Below are 19207 nucleotides of genomic sequence, written 5' to 3'. Positions count from 1 at the left end.
GGATTCCCCTCGGGCTGATGGCAAACAACGAAGGTATGAATCAAAATCCTGTGGACAGTAATCCACGGATTCGTTATCTTTCAGAAAGAATGGAAGCTTTCCACCGGGAGAGTCAGTTGACCATGCAAGGGCTGCAGGCAACTCTCGACCGTCTTACGGATGCGCTACTTCCGCCCCGAGCCCTAGGCGGTACTCCACCACCCATGGTTGCTGTATGACACAATCCCGATTTTCGTAGAGCACTACCAGTGGCAAACCGTAGGGCTACACTAGATGATTCAAGTTCTAGCGACGAGGAGCTTAATGAGGGTTTTGCTCGATGACCAATCCATGGAGGTGATCATCTAGATCGTGTTGAAAGAGACTATCGAGGTAAGGCTGAACTTCCTAGTTTTAACAGTTTATTACGTATAGAAGATTTTCTCAATTGGCTAGCCAAAGTAGAGAGATATTTTGATTACATGGACGTGCCAGATCATAAAAGGATAAAATTGGTAGCATTTAAATTAAAATCTGGTGCTTCTACATGGTGGGAACAATTACAACTCTGACGAGCCCGCCAGAACAAGGCGCCCATCTCATCATGGTTACGGATGAGATGTCTTCTTCGATCTTGATTTCTCCTCAGTGATTATGAGCAGATATTATTCCAGCAATATCAAAATTGCAGATAAGGAAATCGAACAGTCACAGATTACACTGAAGAATTTCAAAGGCTGGCTACACGAAACGATCTGTCTGAATCTGAGTCACAGAAAGTGGCACGATTTATAGGTGGGTTGCGACCGATAATTCAGGACCGAGTTCAGATGTACCCAGTCGGGACTGTGGATGAAGCAGTTCAATTGGCGGGCAGGGCAGAAACACAACTTGCAAGAGCTCCTGCTCGTCCATATCCTTCAACTCGACCCCCCATGATAGGTCCCACGCAGGATCCAGTGCTGCCACGAGGAAAAGACCCAGTACCTCAACTTCCTACAACCGTAAACCGTGATAAGGGGAGCGGCTCATCCAGACCTCAACGTGCAGCACCCATAACAACGGGTCTGAGTAGGATTCCAAATCCTTATGCCCGGCCAAGGTCGAACAATTGTTATCGCTGTGGCCAACCAGGCCACTTATCAAATACTTGTCCTCAACGTCCCACAGCACACTTGACTATAAACGAAGGGGGCACTGAAGATGAGGCCGTAGAAGAAGACCATCGCTTTGATGAACATGAACAAATCACTGAAGAAATAGCAGGTGGCGATGAAATGATGGGCGAAGATCGTTGCGAATTTCTAGTTGTGAGGCGATTACTGTATGCCCCACGAAAGGAATTACATCCACAACGACACAATATATTTCGTACTCGGTGCACCGTCAACAGAAAGATCTGTGATGTGATCATAGACGGTGGTAGTAGCGAGAATATCGTCTCGAGAGTGATAGTGGACAAGTTACGGCTACCAACGATGAAACATCCTTCTCCGTACTCAATCGGCTGGATAAAAAAGGTGAATGAGACCAAGGTAACTGAACAATACACTATCTCTTTTCAATTGGCAAAAATTATAAGGATCAAATACTTTGTGACGTGGTCGATATAGAAGCTTGTCATATGTTACTCGGTCGACCCTGGCAGTCGAACCGTGATGCGACCCATAGGGGACGAGATAATGTTTACGTATTCGTCAAGGATAGTCGAAAAATAATCCTTTCCCCTATGGCACCAGAGAACCACCCTGAAGCCTCTAAAGTGGAGGGGAGTTCCCTCTTGACCGTTCAGGATTTTATGGAGGAATCCAAGGAAACCGGCGAGGTATACGCCGTATTAGTGAAGGGCGAGGAAGAGGAACCCTTAAACATACCTCCAAGTTTAAGACTATGGCTAAACAAATTCAAAGAAGTCTGGTCTGAGGATTTACTTGATGGATTGCCCCCCATGAGGGACATCCAACATCACATAGACCTCGTCCCTGGGGCTAGCCTGCCCAATCGCCCTCATTATCGGATGAGTCCGAAAGAGTGTGAGATACTTCAGGGGCAAGTGGAGGAATTGATCCGTAAGGGTCTCTTGAGAGAGAGCATAGCCTATGTGCCGTACCAGCATTATTAACGTCAAAAAAAGATGGAAGCTGGCGCATGTGTGTCGACAGCCGAGCAATCAACAAAATTACTATCAAATATCGGTTCCCAATACCACGGTTGGATGACATGCTCGATATGTTAGAAGGGGCCAAGGTGTTCTCTAAACTAGATCTAAGGAGCGAGTACCATCAGATTCGTATTCGACCCGGTGATGAGTGGAAGACGGCATTCAAGACCAAGGAAGGGTTGTATGAGTGGTTAGTCATGCCCTTCGGCCTATCAAACGCACCAAGTACTTTTATGCGTTTGATGAATCAAGTTCTAAAACCGTTCACTGGCCGATTTGTGGTAGTATATTTTGATGACATATTGATATATAGCCAGGATGAGGCAAAGCACAAGAAACATCTCAGGCAGGTGCTACAGGTCCTACGAATTAACAAGTTGTATCTCAACTTGAAGAAGTGTAGTTTTTTAACTGACAACCTTTTGTTTCTAAGATTTGTTGTAACGTCCACAGGCATTCGTGTGGACGATGAAAAGGTACGAGTTATTAGGGAATGGCCGATCCCAACAAACATTAATGAGGTGAGAAGTTTTCATGGGTTAGTGACTTTCTATCGTCGATTTGTGTGAGATTTTAGCACCATAGTCGCGCCTATAACTGATTGCATGAAAAAAGGACCGTTTCAGTGGACCGATAAAGCTGATAAGAGCTTTCATGAGATCAAGCATCGTTTGTTTACAACACCGGTCTTGGTGCTTCCTAATTTCGACAAATTGTTTGAGGTTGAGTGTGACACTTCATACGTCGGAATTGGAGGAGTATTATCACAGGAAGGCAGGCCGGTAGCCTTCTACAGCGAGAAGCTGAGCGAAGTCCGAAAGAAGTGGTCGACTTATGAGCTTGAGTTGTACGCAGTTGTTTAGGCGCTGCGACATTGGCGTCATTATCTGATTCAAAGAGGGTTTGTTTTGTATACTAACCATCAAGCATTAAAGTTTCTTAATAGTAAGACTAACGTGAATCATGTGCATACTAGATGGGTTGCGTTTTTACAGGATTTCACGTTCGTTCTAAAGCACAAGTCAGGGTAGCAAAACAAGGTGGCTGATGCACTTAGCCGTCGTGCATCACTACTAGTTACAATGAGCAACGAGGTAGTCGACTTCGACTATCTCAAGGAGCTATATGCCGAGGATGAGGACTTCAAAGATTCTTGGATGAAGTGTCAAGAAGGTCACCCTAGTGACCTTCATATACAGGATGATTTTCTCTTTAAAGGGAATCGATTGTGCATCCCTCAAAGTTATCTGAGGGAGTAGATTATTCAGGAGCTACATAGAGGTGGCCTTGGTGGACACCTGGGGCGAGACAAGACGCGAGCTCTTGTGGAAGAGCGGTATCACTGGCCACAGTTAGTACGCGATATGGGAAAAGCCATACAACGTTGTCATGTTTGTCAGATCTCCAAGGGGCAATCTCAGAATACGGGCCTCTACACCCCGTTACCTGTTCCTGACGGTCCTTGGGAGGATTTATCAATGGACTTTGTGCTTGGTCTCCCACGAACACAACGTGGCATGGATTCGGTGTTCGTGGTGGTAGATTGTTTCTCCAAGATGGCGCACTTTATCCCATGCAAGAAGACCCTTGATGCAACACACGTGGCGAATTTATTTTTCAGGGAAGTCATACGGCTACACGGGGTCCCCAAGACCATTACTTCTGATTGTGACACGAAGTTCATTAGCCACTTTTGGCGGACTTTATGGAATCGATTCGATACACGACTTCAATTCAGCAATGCTTACCACCCACAGACTGATGGGCAGACCGAAGTTGTGAATCGCACATTGGGAAACCTCCTTCACTGTATTTTAGGAGAAAAATCGAAGCAATGAGATTTGGCCTTATCTCAAGTAGAGTTTACATTCAACAACATGGTGAACCGCTCGGCAGGGAGATCACCATTCCAGATTATCTATGGACGAGTGCCTCGCCACACACTTGACTTAGTCCCTCTGCCCAAGCACATAGGTATGAGCATTACAGCAGAACATATGGCAGCCAAGATCATGGGCATCTATGCAGAAGTGCAGACCAAGCTACATGCCTCAAACGAGAAGTACAAGGAATAAGCGGAGAAGCATCGGCGACAGCAAAGGAAGATTTCCAACCGGGATGTACAAAAAGTTGAAAAATAAGAAGATTGGACCAGTACCAATCATCTGAAAAATCAATAACAACGCTTATGTTGTTGATCTTCCAGATGACATGGCAATCTCACGGACTTTCAATGTCGCGGACCTGACCGAGTATCATGAACCAAAGCATGACGAGAACTCGAGGACGAGTTCTTTTGAAGTGGAGGACACTAATGTAGAGCGGGTCGCGGACAGTTACATGGCCACTTTAGACTGAAGTGGAGGAGACTGATGTAGAGCGCGTTATGGTCTGGATCACTTCTGTCGTCGACCGGGCCTTTTCTGATCCATCTTGGCCATGTAACTGTCCGCAACCAAATCTACATCAGTCTCCTCCACTTCAAAAAAACTCATCCTCGAGTTCTCGTCATGCTTTGGTTCATGATACTCGATCAAGTCCGCGACATTGAAAGTCCGTGAGATTGCCATGTTATCTGGAAGATCAACAACATAAGCGTTGTTATTGATCTTTCGAATGATTGGTACCGGTCCAATCTTCTTATTTTTCAACTTATTATACGTCCTGGTCGAAAATCTCTCTTTACACACATGGACCATAACGCGGTCGCCCACCTCGAACGCTTTTTGTCACCGATGTTTGTCCGCTTGTTCCTTGTACTTCTCATTCGAGGCATGTACCTTGGTCTACACTTCTGTATGGATGCCCATGATTTTGTCTGTCATATGTTCTGCTGCAATGCTCGTGCCTGGGTGCTTGGGCAGAGGGACCAAGTCAAGTGTGTGGCGAGTCACTCGTCCGTATATAATATGGAACGGTGATCTCCCTGTTGAGCGATTCACCATGTTGTTGAATGTAAACTCTGCTTGAGACAAGACCAAATCTCACTGCTTCGATTTTTCTCCTGAAATACAGCGAAGAAGGTTTCTCAACGTGCGATTCATAACTTCAGTTTGCCCATCAATCTGTGGGTGGTAAGCACTACTAAATTGAAGTCGTGTATCGAATCGATTCCATAAAGTCCGCCAAAAGTGGCTAATGAACTTCGTGTCATGATCGGAAGTAATGGTTTTGGGGACCCCGTGTAGCCATATGACCTCCCTGAAAAATAGATTCGCCACGTGTGTTACAACGAGGGTCTTCTTACATGGGATAAAGTGCGTCATCTTGGAGAAATGATCTACTACCACGAACACCGAATCCATGCCGCGTTGTGTTTGTGGGAGACCAAGCACGAAGTCCATTAAGAAATCCTCCCAAGGACCGTTAGGCACAGGTAACAGGGTGTAGAGGCCCGTATTCTGATTTTGCCCCTTGGAGGTCTGATAAACATGGCAACGTTGTACGGCTTTTCCCACACGGCGTACTAATTGTGGCCAGTAATATCGCTCTTCCACAAGAGCTCGCGTCTTGTCTCGCCCCAGGTGTCCACCGAGGCCACCTCCATGTAGCTCCTGAATAATCTACTCCCTCAAAGAACTTTGGGGGATGCACAATCGATTTCCTTTAAAGAGAAAATCGTCATGCATATGAAGGTCACTGGGGTGACCTTCTTAGCACTTCATCCAAGAATCTTTGAAGTCTTCATCCTCGGCATACAACTCCTTGAGACAATCGAAGCCGACCACCTCGTTGCTCATCGTAACAAGTGGTGATGCATGACGGATAAGTGCATCTGCCACCTTGTTCTACCACATTGTTCTGCCACCCTGACTTATGCTTCAAAACGAATGTGAATTTCTGTAAAAATGCAATCCATCTAATATGCACACGATTCACGTTAGTCTGACTATTAATAAACATTAATGCTTGATAGTCAGTGCACAGAACAAACTCTCTTTGAATCACATAATTTCTCCAATGTTACAACGCTTGAACAATTGTGTACAACTCAAGCTCATAAGTCGACCACTTCTTTCGGGCTTCGCTGAGCTTCTCGCTGTAGAAGGCTATCGGCCTGCCTTTCTGTGATAATACTTCTCCAATTTCGACGTATGAAGCATCACACTCAACCTCAAATAATTTGTCAAAATTACGAAGCACCAATACTAGTTTTGTAGATAAACAATACTTAATCTCATGAAAGCTCTTGTCAGCTTTATCGGTCCATTGGAACGGTCCCTTTTTTATCCAATTTATTATAGGAGCGACTATGGTGCTAAAATCTCGCACAAATCAATGATAAAAAGTCCTCAACTCTTAAAAATTCTTCACCTCATAAATGTTTGTTGGGATCGGTCATTCCCTAATGGCTCGCAACTTTTCATCGTCTACATGAATGCCTGTGGACATTACAACAAATTCTAGAAATAGCAGGCTATCAGTTAAAAAACTACACTTCTTCAAGTTGAGGTACAACTTGTTAATTTATAGGACCTGCAGCACCTGCCTGAGATGTTTTCTGTGCTCCGTCTCATCTTGACTATATATCAATATGTTATCAAAATATACTACCACAAATCGGCCAGTGAATGGTTTTAGAACTTGACTCATTAAATGCATAAAAGTACTTGGTACGTTTGATAGGACAAAGGGCATGACCAGCCACTCATACAACCCTTCCTTGCTTTTGAATGCCGTTTTCTACTCATCACTGGGTCGGATATGAATCTGATGGTACCCGCTTATTAGATCTAGTTTAGAGAATACTTTGGCCCCTTCTAACATATCGAGCATGTCGTCTAACTGTGGTATTGGAAACCGATATTTGATGGTAATTTTGTTGATTGCTCGACTATTGACACACATGCGCCAACTTTCATCTTTTTTTGGCATTAATAATGCTGGTACGGCACATGGGCTCATGTTCTCTCTCAAGAGACCCTTACGGATCAATTCCTCCACTTGTCCCTGAAGTATCTCACACTCCTTCGGACTCATCCGATAATGAGGTTGGTTGGGTAGGCTAGCCCTAGGAACGAGGTCTATGTGATATTGGATGTCCCTCATTGGGAAAAATCCATCAGGTAAATCCTCAGGCCAGACTTCTTTGAATTCGTTTAGCAACAGTCTTAAACTTAGAGGGATGTTTGAGGGTTCCTCCTCCTCACCCTTCACCACTACAGCGTATACCTCGCCGGTTTCCTTAGATTCCTCCATAAAATCTCAAATGGTCAAGAGGGAACTCCCCTCCACTTTAGAGGCTTCAAGGTGGTTCTCTGGTGCCATAGGGGCAAGTATTATTTTTCGACTATCCTTGACGAATACGTAAACATTATCTCGTTCCCGATAGGTCGCATCACGGTCCGAATGCCAGGGTCGACCGAGTAACATATGACAGGCTTCCATATCGACCACGTCACAAAGTATTTGATCCTTATAATTTTTGCCAATTGAAAACGAGATAGTGCATTGTTCAGTTACCTTGGTCTCACCCCTCAAAAAGGTTGAAAGGAGTAGAGTGCTTGTGAGCCCTTGTATGATGCATTCAAACTTCAAAATGCATGAGTGGTGATATAGGTCTTGTTTGGCACTTTGGATTGTTGAAATCCAAGCACTAGAAAAACTGTACTCTTTATTGGCTAACCCTAAATTAGACGGTCTTAACTATGGAAACGTTGTCATAGGTCTGTAGTCTAAAATTAGATTTGCTTAATAATCTTAGACTCTTATTATGGACACTTAGTTTGCTGAATTAGGGCTATTGCCTATCACAGAATTGATGATATCGATTTAGACCATCAAATCATTGTTTGTTTGATTATTTGAGTTACTTATAATGCCATATGTGTGATTTCTTGGTGAATGTGTATTAACTATACTATAAAATGCCATAGTATCAATGTTTTTGTCTCAAGGGTTTTGTGGGATTGGGTCTTGGGATTTATTATAGAATAAGATTCTATTAAAGATAGTGTCTTCATTTAGACATGTTGGCATTTGAATGGCACATCCGGACCATCCATCAAGTACAGTCCACTCTCCTTTATATTCTGCCTCGGAGAAGCAATACAGATGGGTTGATCGAAACCATCCAATCAGTAGCATAATCGTTAGTAGAAGATAAATCATGGATGTTTGGGATCATTGGATTTCTGTCATTCCTGCAGGAGTGCTGAAGTGGACTAAGACGGTCCAGACACGTAAGGTGAATTAATGCCAATGAGTTCTGATGCAACTGTGGATGGCACTCGCAGTTTGAATGGTCTAGATAGCCCTACTTGAGTGTCTGATGGGGAACGCTCCCCTGGTGATTAGCGGCTGTTGTGGGCCCCACTTGGTGTTTGGTTGTATGCAACCTGCATCATAACGGCAGCCCATTAAAATCAGTCTGATCCAACCATCACGTGGGCCACACCATAGAAAAAAAAAATGAAAAAGAGCTCATAAACTTCCAAGTGGTTGGGTCCTCTTGACGATTTGATTGGCCCAATTTTTTGGGATATCCCATCATCAAGGTGGGCTGCACCTTTTGGACGGTTTGGATACCATAAGCATACCATGTGGTCACATTAGGTGAATTTGGGATTTGTTTGCTGTTGTACATTATTTTTAGTGTCGTGGTCGACCTGATTATTGGATTAGCCTGATTTTTCTACTAGGCAGACAATAAGATGGGTCGAACCTTTTATGCAGGTTGGATGTCATCCACACACCACGTGAGGTCTGTAGCAGGCCGTTACTACTTGAGCACTCCGCACCTGAAAAGATATTCAAAATTAGGATTGTGGGCAGGCCTGGGGTTGGTCTCAGCCCGGATTTTGAACTGTTTTTGCTGTGCCTTTCAAAATTCTGATTGTTTTCAGGTCCTAGCCCAGTCCCATTAACAACTCAGGGAGTATTTCCCCAATCAGATGGGAATGTCCACATCAATCACAACCTACCACAGATTATTATCCAGCAACCGCAAACAACATGCAACATCTGAGCCGTTAAAAATGGTAGACCCCACAGAATCCATACTGTTGCATTCATCACTACCTCAACTATACCCACCTGGCTAGTGGATATGATTTCATTGAGCTCCTGGCTCACCAAAGTTGGGCCCCACGGCCTTGATGTCTGTAAGAAATCCACCTCAACCAACAGTTTTGCCCAGATCAGTTTGGGGTATGGGCCCGGGCATTTTCAAATTTAGGTGGGTCCACTGCAGGTGTGGCAGTGAAGATGATGCCACTGCTGAAATATTGTTAGGGCCCTTTGTATTGTTTAGGGCGTGTTTGGGCGGTGGGATTAGAAGGGATTAGGTGGGATGGGATTCATTCCACTCCATGTTTGGGAAGAATGGAAAAGCTTGGAATTAGATGAGATGGAATTGCATTGGGTCCTGTGCCAATTTCACTCAATGTTACCAAGTTGTGTAGGTCCCACCATGATGTGTGGGCTATATCCACACCGTCCACCCATTTTTCGAGATTATTTTAAAGCATGGCCAAAAAATCAAGAAAATCTAAAGCTCAAAGTGGACCCTACCATAGAAAGCAATGGGGATTGAATACTTACCATTAAAAACTTCTTTAAAGCCACATAAATTTTGGATCTACCTCATTTTTAGGCCCATGCCATAAAATGAGGTTTCAAAACCAAACAAATGAAAGGTTTAGATATAACACGTGTTATTCTAAATAATTTCAAATGATGGTAGGTATATCCATTCAATGTACCAATATATTACCAACAAAGCATGGCATTAATCTTATCGCATGGCAACAGGGAGAATCCCTGCCACGGGTAATAATTACGTTTTTTGAATCCCATCCCACCCATTCTCTTCTAGTCCCACTGCCCAAACACGCCCTTAGTTTCCACCCAACGTAATGCAGGGCTTGCTGTGATGTTTATATGCCATCCACACCGTTCATCAGGCCATTTCTAGTGGGGGATCTGAAACGACAAATATCAGCTCGATCCAATACTTTTCTCTGGCCAACACATACTCAATTAAAATTGAACCATTCACTATATATGTGTGTGTGTGTCTACGTGTTCAAATTGAAGCCCAACAACTTGATCAACATTATGTAATGGGTGATAGGATGCACCTTGTGAAAGGGTTGGATGAGCAGATAGTTACCACGGTGCTCCCAGGGGATAACTACTCTGAATGTACAGAGTTTATCTGGATTTGCCAAGGAGATACCTCAAATTCATGTGGAAAAATAAGAAAATAAAAAATCCATTTGGGAAAATAAGAAAATAAAAATAAATTCTAGAAATGTAAAATTTTAACATACTTTGAATAGTGATATCAAACCTTGGAAGAAGTTTTAGAATCAAACTCTAACTAAAACTCTCTAATATTCAGGACTTACTAAAAATTGTAAACTTAAAACTCTCTAATACTCAGGACTTGCTATAAATTGTAAACTTAACTATTTTTAGACTGTCATGATTCCTATTAGATTTTATTGTTTTTGGCTAAAATTTCCTAACTATAAATGTACACTCCAATCACTTGTAATAATTATACGTAGTTTTTCTTAATTTAAAAATAAAATCTATTTTTTATATCATTTTTTATGAAAAAATAATAATTTTTTAAAAAAAAGCCACCAACCCCAGCAATTGCTTATGCAATTATGCAATGGCATAAGTGGTTAGCCCAAGCTAATGGCTTGTGCAATTTAACTATCTAAAGTAACACATACAACAATCTAGTGGATCGACCATCCATCTTAGTTGGAAGCATCCGTTTTCAGGCTTTGGTGGCCAAACTGATCCCTCATCAGGTATAAACTCTCTTGACCGTCTACATCTACCTGGGGCCCACTAGCTTGACTGGATGAAGTTGATTTTTGAGTGCTAGGTGCGTCACGAGATTCCATGTGTCTGATATCTTTGGAAAAAAAAGAGCATTGGATGCCCATTCTATCACATCATATGGGAATCTTTCTCCTCTGGTGGGTCTTGTTATAATTTATTACCTTTACCAGCTGCGCTCTTATGAGAGTGTCCCACGGTATGTTTAGGATCCCCAGAATTGGGATATCTAGAGATTCCAATCGATTAATCTGAACCATTCCCAAGATCCAGAACAGTTTTTTAAGGGCCACTCTTGAAATTGACATTGGACGCTACGGTTATACTCACACCTTTTATCCATCTCCCAGCCCACTCGTGGGGCAAATCCTTAGCTCATGTGAGCCCCACCACAGATACCAGTAGAGATTAAATACTTACAGTTAAAACCTTTCTAGGGTCCACCCTCAGCAAAAATAGTGAGAATGGAACATCTACCATTGAAAGCTTCCTAGGCCCACTTTGATGTATGTGTTTCATACCCACACCATCCACCATTGCCAAGCATGTACCCGAGGTTGTGACGGATCCAAATCCCAGCTTCAAAATATAGAGCATGGTTAATTAATCACTTTTATCTTATAGTCCAAGCCATACATTCCACTGGTTAGGATCCTGGCCGAACCGTTTTTAAGGGCCGGACATAACATGGGTACCATCTCACATGAGCCACCCGCTTCACACAAGGAGGACCACCTCATACGGGCCACTTGCTCTAGCCTGATCCACAATGATGTTAGTAAGAAATTCACCCCATTCATCCATTATGGCCAAATCAATTTTAGGACATGGGCCCAAAAATGAGAGATTCAAATTTATGTGGGTCAACTGCAGGTGTGGCAGTGAAGATGATGCCAAGCTTGGAACTTTGTTATGCCCTTTGTAATATTTATTTTTTGCCCAACTTACTGCAAGGCCTGTTATGATGTTTATATGCCATCCACACCATTCATCGGGTCATTCTTTTTCTTTTTCTTTTTTCTTTTTTTTAACACACGCACACACACTCCACACACTCGCACCGTAGTGGGATTTCACCACCTATGGGCAGTGGGGATCCCAACCAATAAATATCAACTCAATTCAATACTTTTGTGGCCGATACATACATATTTGTACACATAATTAAAATAGAGTCATTTACTATATGTGTGTCCGTGTGCCCCATCTTATGCTCAACAACCTGATTAGCATGATTTTATGGGTGCCCTCGTGTTAATAAAATGCATCTTGTGAAGGGGATGTGATGTAGGTATGCACGTGATAAGGTTGATCACCATCTTCCTCTTCCTCGAGGGAAAATAAGAAAAATAGAAATAAATTCTAAAAATTTGAAATTTGAAATTTGATTCATAATAAACAATGAATTAACAATCCTATGAAGAAATTTCATAATCACACTCCCGCTCAAACTCCCTAAAATTTATGACTTACTATAAATAGTAAAGTTATTATTTATAGGTGGTCATGATTTCACTAGACTTAAAAATAGTGTCCTATTTAAGCTAACCACATTGATTTCCACTTGAGTTCAAGCTCAAAGGATGAGGAGTTATGACCAAACTAAAATTGACTATAAACAATAAAAATGAAAATAAAATTGATTTTCAACCATTTATTTGATGGAATCTCATAAATTTGGCGTGGGCAACACAACTTAGTGGGGTTGGGTGGCTGAAGTAGCTTCTCCTACCTAAAATTATACATGGTACGGCAAATAACTCATTCTAATTGAATATGCCTATTTTAATGTCCCCACGATCTTGATCACTTTCACCTTCAACTGGGCTTTTTCTGATCCATCCCAGACATGTAAGTATCCGCGACCTGATCTGCATCAGGTTGTATGAGCACATAGTCCCCAAGGTATGAACTCTCTTGACAGTGCACATCTACATGGGGCCCACTAGTGTTACAACCCCGTCACTTTGTCTAGTGAACGCCGTCACTTTGTGCTGCAACCCCGTCGCTTTGTCTACTGAACCCCTTCACTTTGTACTGCAACCCCATTACTTTGTCTACTGAACTCCGTCACTTTGTACTGCAACATCATCACTTTGTCTACTGTACCCCGTCACTTTGTACGCAACATCGTCACTTTGTCTACTGTACTCCGTCACTTTGTGCTACAACCTCATCACTTTGTCTACTGCTCCCCGTCACTTTGTGCTGTAACCTCGTCACTTTGTCCAGTGAACCTCATCACTTTATACTGCAACCCCGCTACTTTGTCTACTGAACCCCGTCACTTTGTACTGCAACCCCGTCACTTTGTCTACTGCACCTAGGGGTGTACACAAGTCGATCCGAGTCGAACTGGGCTCAACTCGGCCCTGCCCGGTCACCAGTCACACCCAGCCCGAACCTGGCCCGGCCTGGTCACCGGGCCAACATGTCCGGTTAGCAATCGGGCGAGTTCAGGCCAGTTTCGGGATGAGTCGGGCCAAGTCGGAAAAACCTACAAAATCGAAAATAGCTGAAAACCTACAACAATAACATAAGAGTAAGAAAAAAATTTTAATCCCTCTTTAAAACGTCCACAATTTAAAGCTAAAAATGGGATTGTACATCCAAGATCGGATCCAACGCCATCACCAATCAGTTTGAAAATCAGAAAAAACAGCTTAAGATGTCATCCATGGCTAGATCTGATTCAGAAGTAGCAAAAAGAAATAACCAAAACCCCTTAAAATAGTAGGTCCGCTCGAACCACAAAAATAACTGAAAATCAGATCGTAAAGTCAGAATCAGCAGATTGCATATCTCTACACAGATCTAACCTCAACAAAAACTGCTTGAAATTCAATCGTAGATACAAGATTCAATACAATAACATGAAAAAAACCACAAACTTCGCTGTAAGTCCAATCATAGATTCAAATCAAATACAATAAAATAAAACCTTGTCGTAGATTAAAGATCCACAACAATAACATAAGAAAAACAACAAAATTCACAATAAATAAATAAACAACTCAAAAGACTACATATAACAGCTGAAATCCCGATCGTAAGTTCAAGATCATATTCAATAACGCCACCACATAACATGAAAATCAGAAACAGATAACGGAAATCTCATCCACAGTAAGATCTACACCGTAAATAAAAGATAAAAATACCTAAAATCCCCTTAAAATAGTAGATCTATTGATGTAACAACATCTATCTAGATCTAGGCCGTGAAAAGAAAATGAAGAAAAATAAAATTTCTAAATCTGAAATTACAGAAAGGAAAGAAAGAAAACGGACATACCTTGAGAGAGAAGGGTTTCAGAAGCTTTTTCTTTTTCTTTTTCCTTAAAACAAGGTATATATACCCTAAAGGGCTAGTCGGGACAAGTCGAGTCGGGTTTCGGGCTGAGTCGGGCCGAACTGGGACCCATCTAAGCTCGACCCGAACTCAGTTTCGGGCCGAAGAAAATGGCCCGTCCCAACCCGAACTCAGTTCCGGGTCGAGCCGAGTCGAGTGAGTTAACCGTGCTAGCCCGGTTCGTGTACACCTCTAATTGTACCCCGTCACTTTGTACTGCAACCCCGTTACTTTGTCTACTATATCCCGTCACTTTGTACTGCAACCCCGTCACTTTGTACTGCAACCCCGTCACTTTGTCTATTGTACGCCGTCACTTTGTACCGCAACCCTGTTACTTTGTCTATTGAACCCCGTCACTTTGTACTGCAACCCTATCACTTTGTACTACAACCCCGTCACTTTGTCTACTGAATCCCGTCACTTTGTACTGCAAAAGAGAGGGCGAAGAACCTGCCATGACTAAAGAAAGTGAGGAGGAACTTGAAAATGGTTCTACTGTCGAAGAAGCATGTGAGAGCATTGCAGCAAAGATACTGCTAAGTTTTGCACCGTGCAGATCGCAGTGCGATGCAAAGTGGCAGTGCTTTGAGACTCAGATAGAGATGGAGTCAAGCCAATCTAGTAGAGAGTGCACAGGCCGCAGCAACAAACAGAACCGACGTGTGAGAAGGGGCCTGAATTACAGCAATGGGGTTGGGGTACAGTAGACAAAATAACAATGTTGCAGTACAAAGTAATAGAGTTCAGTAGACAAAGTAACGGGGTTGCAGTACAAAGTGACGGGGTTCAGTAGACAAAGTGACGGGGTTCACTAGACAAAGTAATGAGGTTACAACACTAAGTGATATGGTTCAGTAGATAAAGTGATGGGGTTACAGTATAAAGTGATCGGGGTTCAGTAGACAAAGTGACGAGGTTTGGATTGGATTTAGTCGTAATAAATGGTGGGCGTGACTAGATCTCTCTACTATTTTCTGTGGTGGGGTCCACTTGAGTTTTGGATCTGATTCATTCTTTGGCTCATGCCCTAAAATGATCTCTCCAAATGGATGGACGGAATGGATACAAAACATACATCATAGTGGGACCCATATAAATAGGTAACATCACTTCAGTAGCGAGTCTCACTAGTCAATGTTTCACTGAATCCCAAATGGAAACGAAAGCAGATTGGCTACTCCCCCCACCACCAGCCCGATGGTGGTGGTGGTCGGTACTCTGTGGGCCCCACCATGATGTATATGTTTCATCTATTCCGTTAATCTATTTTTACATATAATTTTAGGGGTTAACCCAAAAATGAGATGGATATAAATCTCATATGGACCACACCACAGGAAAACAATGGTGATTGGATATCCATCATTAAAGTCCTCTTAGGGCCCACCATACTGTTTATTTGACATCCAATCTGTTGGTTTGGTCATAAAGACCCAGATGAAGGGAAAAGCTTGATCCAAAACTTTTATGGCCCCCAAAAAGTTGTTAATGGTCAACGTTCATTCCACATTATTTCATGTAATGTGGTCCACTTGAGATTGGGTTATACCTCATTTTTGGTCTTAGACCATAAAATGATCTAGAAAAATAAATGGACGGCATGGATGAAACACATACATCATGGTGGGCTCACATAGTACCGAGTGGCAGGGGAGTAGCTAGTCCATTTCCAATGGAAACCGTGGACGCGAATTCACCGGAAAAAGCCTCTTGCATGAAGTTCCAGCACCGAGATGTATAGTGGGGTCCACCATGATGTTTGTAAGAATTTCAATCCATTTATCCATTTTTAGAGCTCATTTTAAGACATGTAACCAAAAAATAGGATGATCAAAAACTCAACTACGCCAAACAAGATGAAACAGTGGAGAAAGAAATTCCTACAATTGAAACCTTCTTAGGCGTCTTGATGTTTATATGCCATCCAGACTGTTTATAAGGACATTTTTACTAAGATGAAGTGAAAATACCAAAATATTAGACTGATGCAAAACTTTTGTGGCCATATAAATATTTCAATAGTGGACATTAAATCCCCATTGTTTCCTCTTATGTGGCCCATTTGAGTTTTGTATACACCTTAGTTTTGGTATTATGTCCTAAAATGATATCTAAAAATGGATGAACGGATTGGATTTATCACGAACATCACAGTGGGCCCATCCGGAATCCTTGCGCAGGATCTTACTGCAAAAGGCTTTGGCTGGAAATCCGCATCCCCCCGTTAAACACGTGAAATTGGATTGCGTACGAGTCTTATCGCATTGGGTAAACTCTATTGGGCCCACTATGAATTCAGTGGTTTATCCACGCCGTCCAAACGTTTTTTCAAATCGTTCTAGGGGTTGAGCCCAAAACTGAAGTATATCAAAAGCTCAAGTAGACCATACCAAAGGAAACAGTGGAAGTATTGATTTTCACCATTGAAATGTTTCTAAGTCCCCAGTGATATTTATTTTTCATCTAAACTGTTCGTGAGATCACAAAGACATGGATGAATGGAAAAAAACAAATATCATCATGATATAAAACTTCTGTGGGCCCCAACAACTTTTCAATGGTAGAATTCAATTCACACTGTTTCAGGTGGTGTGGTCCACTTGATCTTTGGATATGATTAATTTTTGTTGTAAAACCCTAAAATTAGATGATAAAAGAGATGGATGAAGTTGATGCAATGCACAAATGACGACGGTGGGCTCCACAAACTTTACTCAGCACGCTTACCCTGCTGAGTTACTCAGCACGCAAACCGCTTCCGTTTAATCGTCCGTTATACTTCTTATTAAATGTATTTTTTTAATATATTTAAAAAATTTGATGACGTGGCACTTATAGTGACGTTGACCAATGAAAACGCTGGAGGCAGGGAGTTGCTGCCTCCGGAAGGCAGAGGATCCGCACTCTACATCATACCTCATCTTTCGCATCATACGCGCATCTTTCTTCTATGGTGGGTCTTTATGTTTTATCAGCTTTATTGGCAGCTATCCCATGGGAATCAACTGTCATATGTTCATGATTGTCAGTATTGAGATATTTGGAGATTTCAATCCATTAATCTGAACCGTTCACAAGATCTAGAACATAGTTTTTAAGAACTACTATTAAAATTGACACTAAGTGGATGATTGAAGCATTCCATAAGTTTTTCTTCTCTTACATAACCGTTTGTTTTTTTTTAAACTCGTGCATATAATCGATAGGATTTAATGATAAAAGGAGTCCTCCAAACAATAAGCGATCCATGATGGTCTCTAACAAATGGATGACTTAGATTATTGATTGGATTTATTTCCCTGCGAAAAATCCTGACCACCCTTTTTCGAGGTACTGGTTTCATGCGTAGCGGATTAGGTGAAACCCTGGACTCACCCATAATGGTGTGGCCCGTACTGTGGGGTCCACCTTGTGTATTTATTCTCTATCCATACAGTCCATCCATTGTTTTAGATTATTTTAATGCTAATCCAAAAAATGAAGCAGACCCAAAATTTCAAGTGGACCATACCATAGGAAAGGTGGTGATTGACCATTAATAGGCTACCAAAGTTTTTGAAACAAGCTGATATTTGTTTCTTCCCTTCATTCAGGTTTATCAACGGATTAGATGGCATATAAAGGCTACAACACATTAAGTTACGTTTTAAAAAGTTTTTAATGGTACGACATTAAATAACCACTGTTTCTTATGATATTGTCCACCTGACATTTTTAGGATAATGTCTTAAAATGACCTGAAAAAAATGGATGGTTGGTGTGGATAGAAAATAACTATATCAAGATGGACCCCACGGTAAGAGCCACAGCATCTCGAGTGAGGCTGGGGTCTCACTTAATCCGCTCCACGAATTGTCACGTATGTGATTTTTGGTTGGTATCCTATGGCATGGGAGCTAACAGGAAGCCTGGCTGATCCATTGAACCGTCCAAGTGGCTCAATAGATGGTTCTAACATGTGAGGCTCATGGTTGGCTACTTCATACCGTTGGTTTGTTGAGTCATGTTATGATAGGACCATGATCCAAAATCTGCCATTCTTAACCATCCATATATACATTTTCTTAACCATCTGAACCATTGGCTAGTAATCGATGTTTGAGAATATTCAATTGGAGTTTTTTTTTTTTCTTTTTTTACATGGTCAATGTTATGCGGACCCATCAGACCAATAGTCCGACGGAAGCTGACTGTGTACTGAGTAACTCCGTAAGATTAGTGTACTGAGGAAACTCTGTGGAGTCCACTGTGATTTATGTATTTTATCCAATCGGCACATCCATTTTAACATATAATTTTAAGTCTTTAGCCTAAAAATGAAGCATATTCAAAGCTCAAGTGGACCACACCACATGAAACAGTCTCAATTGAATTTCTACCGTTGAAAACTTCTTGGGAGCTACAGAAGTTTTGGATCAATCCTATATTTTTGGTTTCCCTTCATCCAACTCTGTGTGATCTTATGAACAGGTTGGAGGACAAATTAACATCAATGTGGACCCTACAAAGGTTTCAACGGTATAAATCATTAGTCTCACTGTTTCCTGTAGTGTGGCATATATACTTAGCTTTGGATATGATTCCATTTTGGGCTCAACCCCTAAAATGAGGTGGAGAAATGGATGGACGGTGTGGATAAACCACACACATTCAGGTGGGCCAACAGCGTTTACTCAGTACAATAAAAAGCGTAGCTGAGTAACTGAGTAGGCAATTCGATTTCTAGTCCGTCTTCTACTCAGATTAGATGATCCGAGTCACCCAATCATTATACTTATTTTGTAAGGACCATTTCCATTTTTCTTTTACCATCTCATGCCTTCCAAAACCAGAGGTTCGGAAAATCTCTCTCTCTCTCTCTCTCTCTGTCTCTCTCTTCCATATCTTCAAACTCCTTCCCATTTCCTATTTCT

At 42.0% G+C, this 19207-nt stretch overlaps 1 protein-coding gene across 1 annotated transcript in view; it reads right to left on the bottom strand.

The window, feature by feature from the left end:
- Positions 1–19207, bottom strand: part of LOC131250749 (uncharacterized) — an 87303-nt gene that overhangs the window by 34999 nt on the left and 33097 nt on the right. The gene's annotated exons all lie outside the window — the stretch shown is intronic.

The sequence above is a fragment of the Magnolia sinica genome, chromosome 7 (genome assembly GCF_029962835.1).
Source record: "Magnolia sinica isolate HGM2019 chromosome 7, MsV1, whole genome shotgun sequence".
NCBI classification, from domain to species: Eukaryota; Viridiplantae; Streptophyta; class Magnoliopsida; order Magnoliales; family Magnoliaceae; genus Magnolia; species Magnolia sinica.
This window is presented reverse-complemented; position numbering and strand designations above follow the sequence as displayed.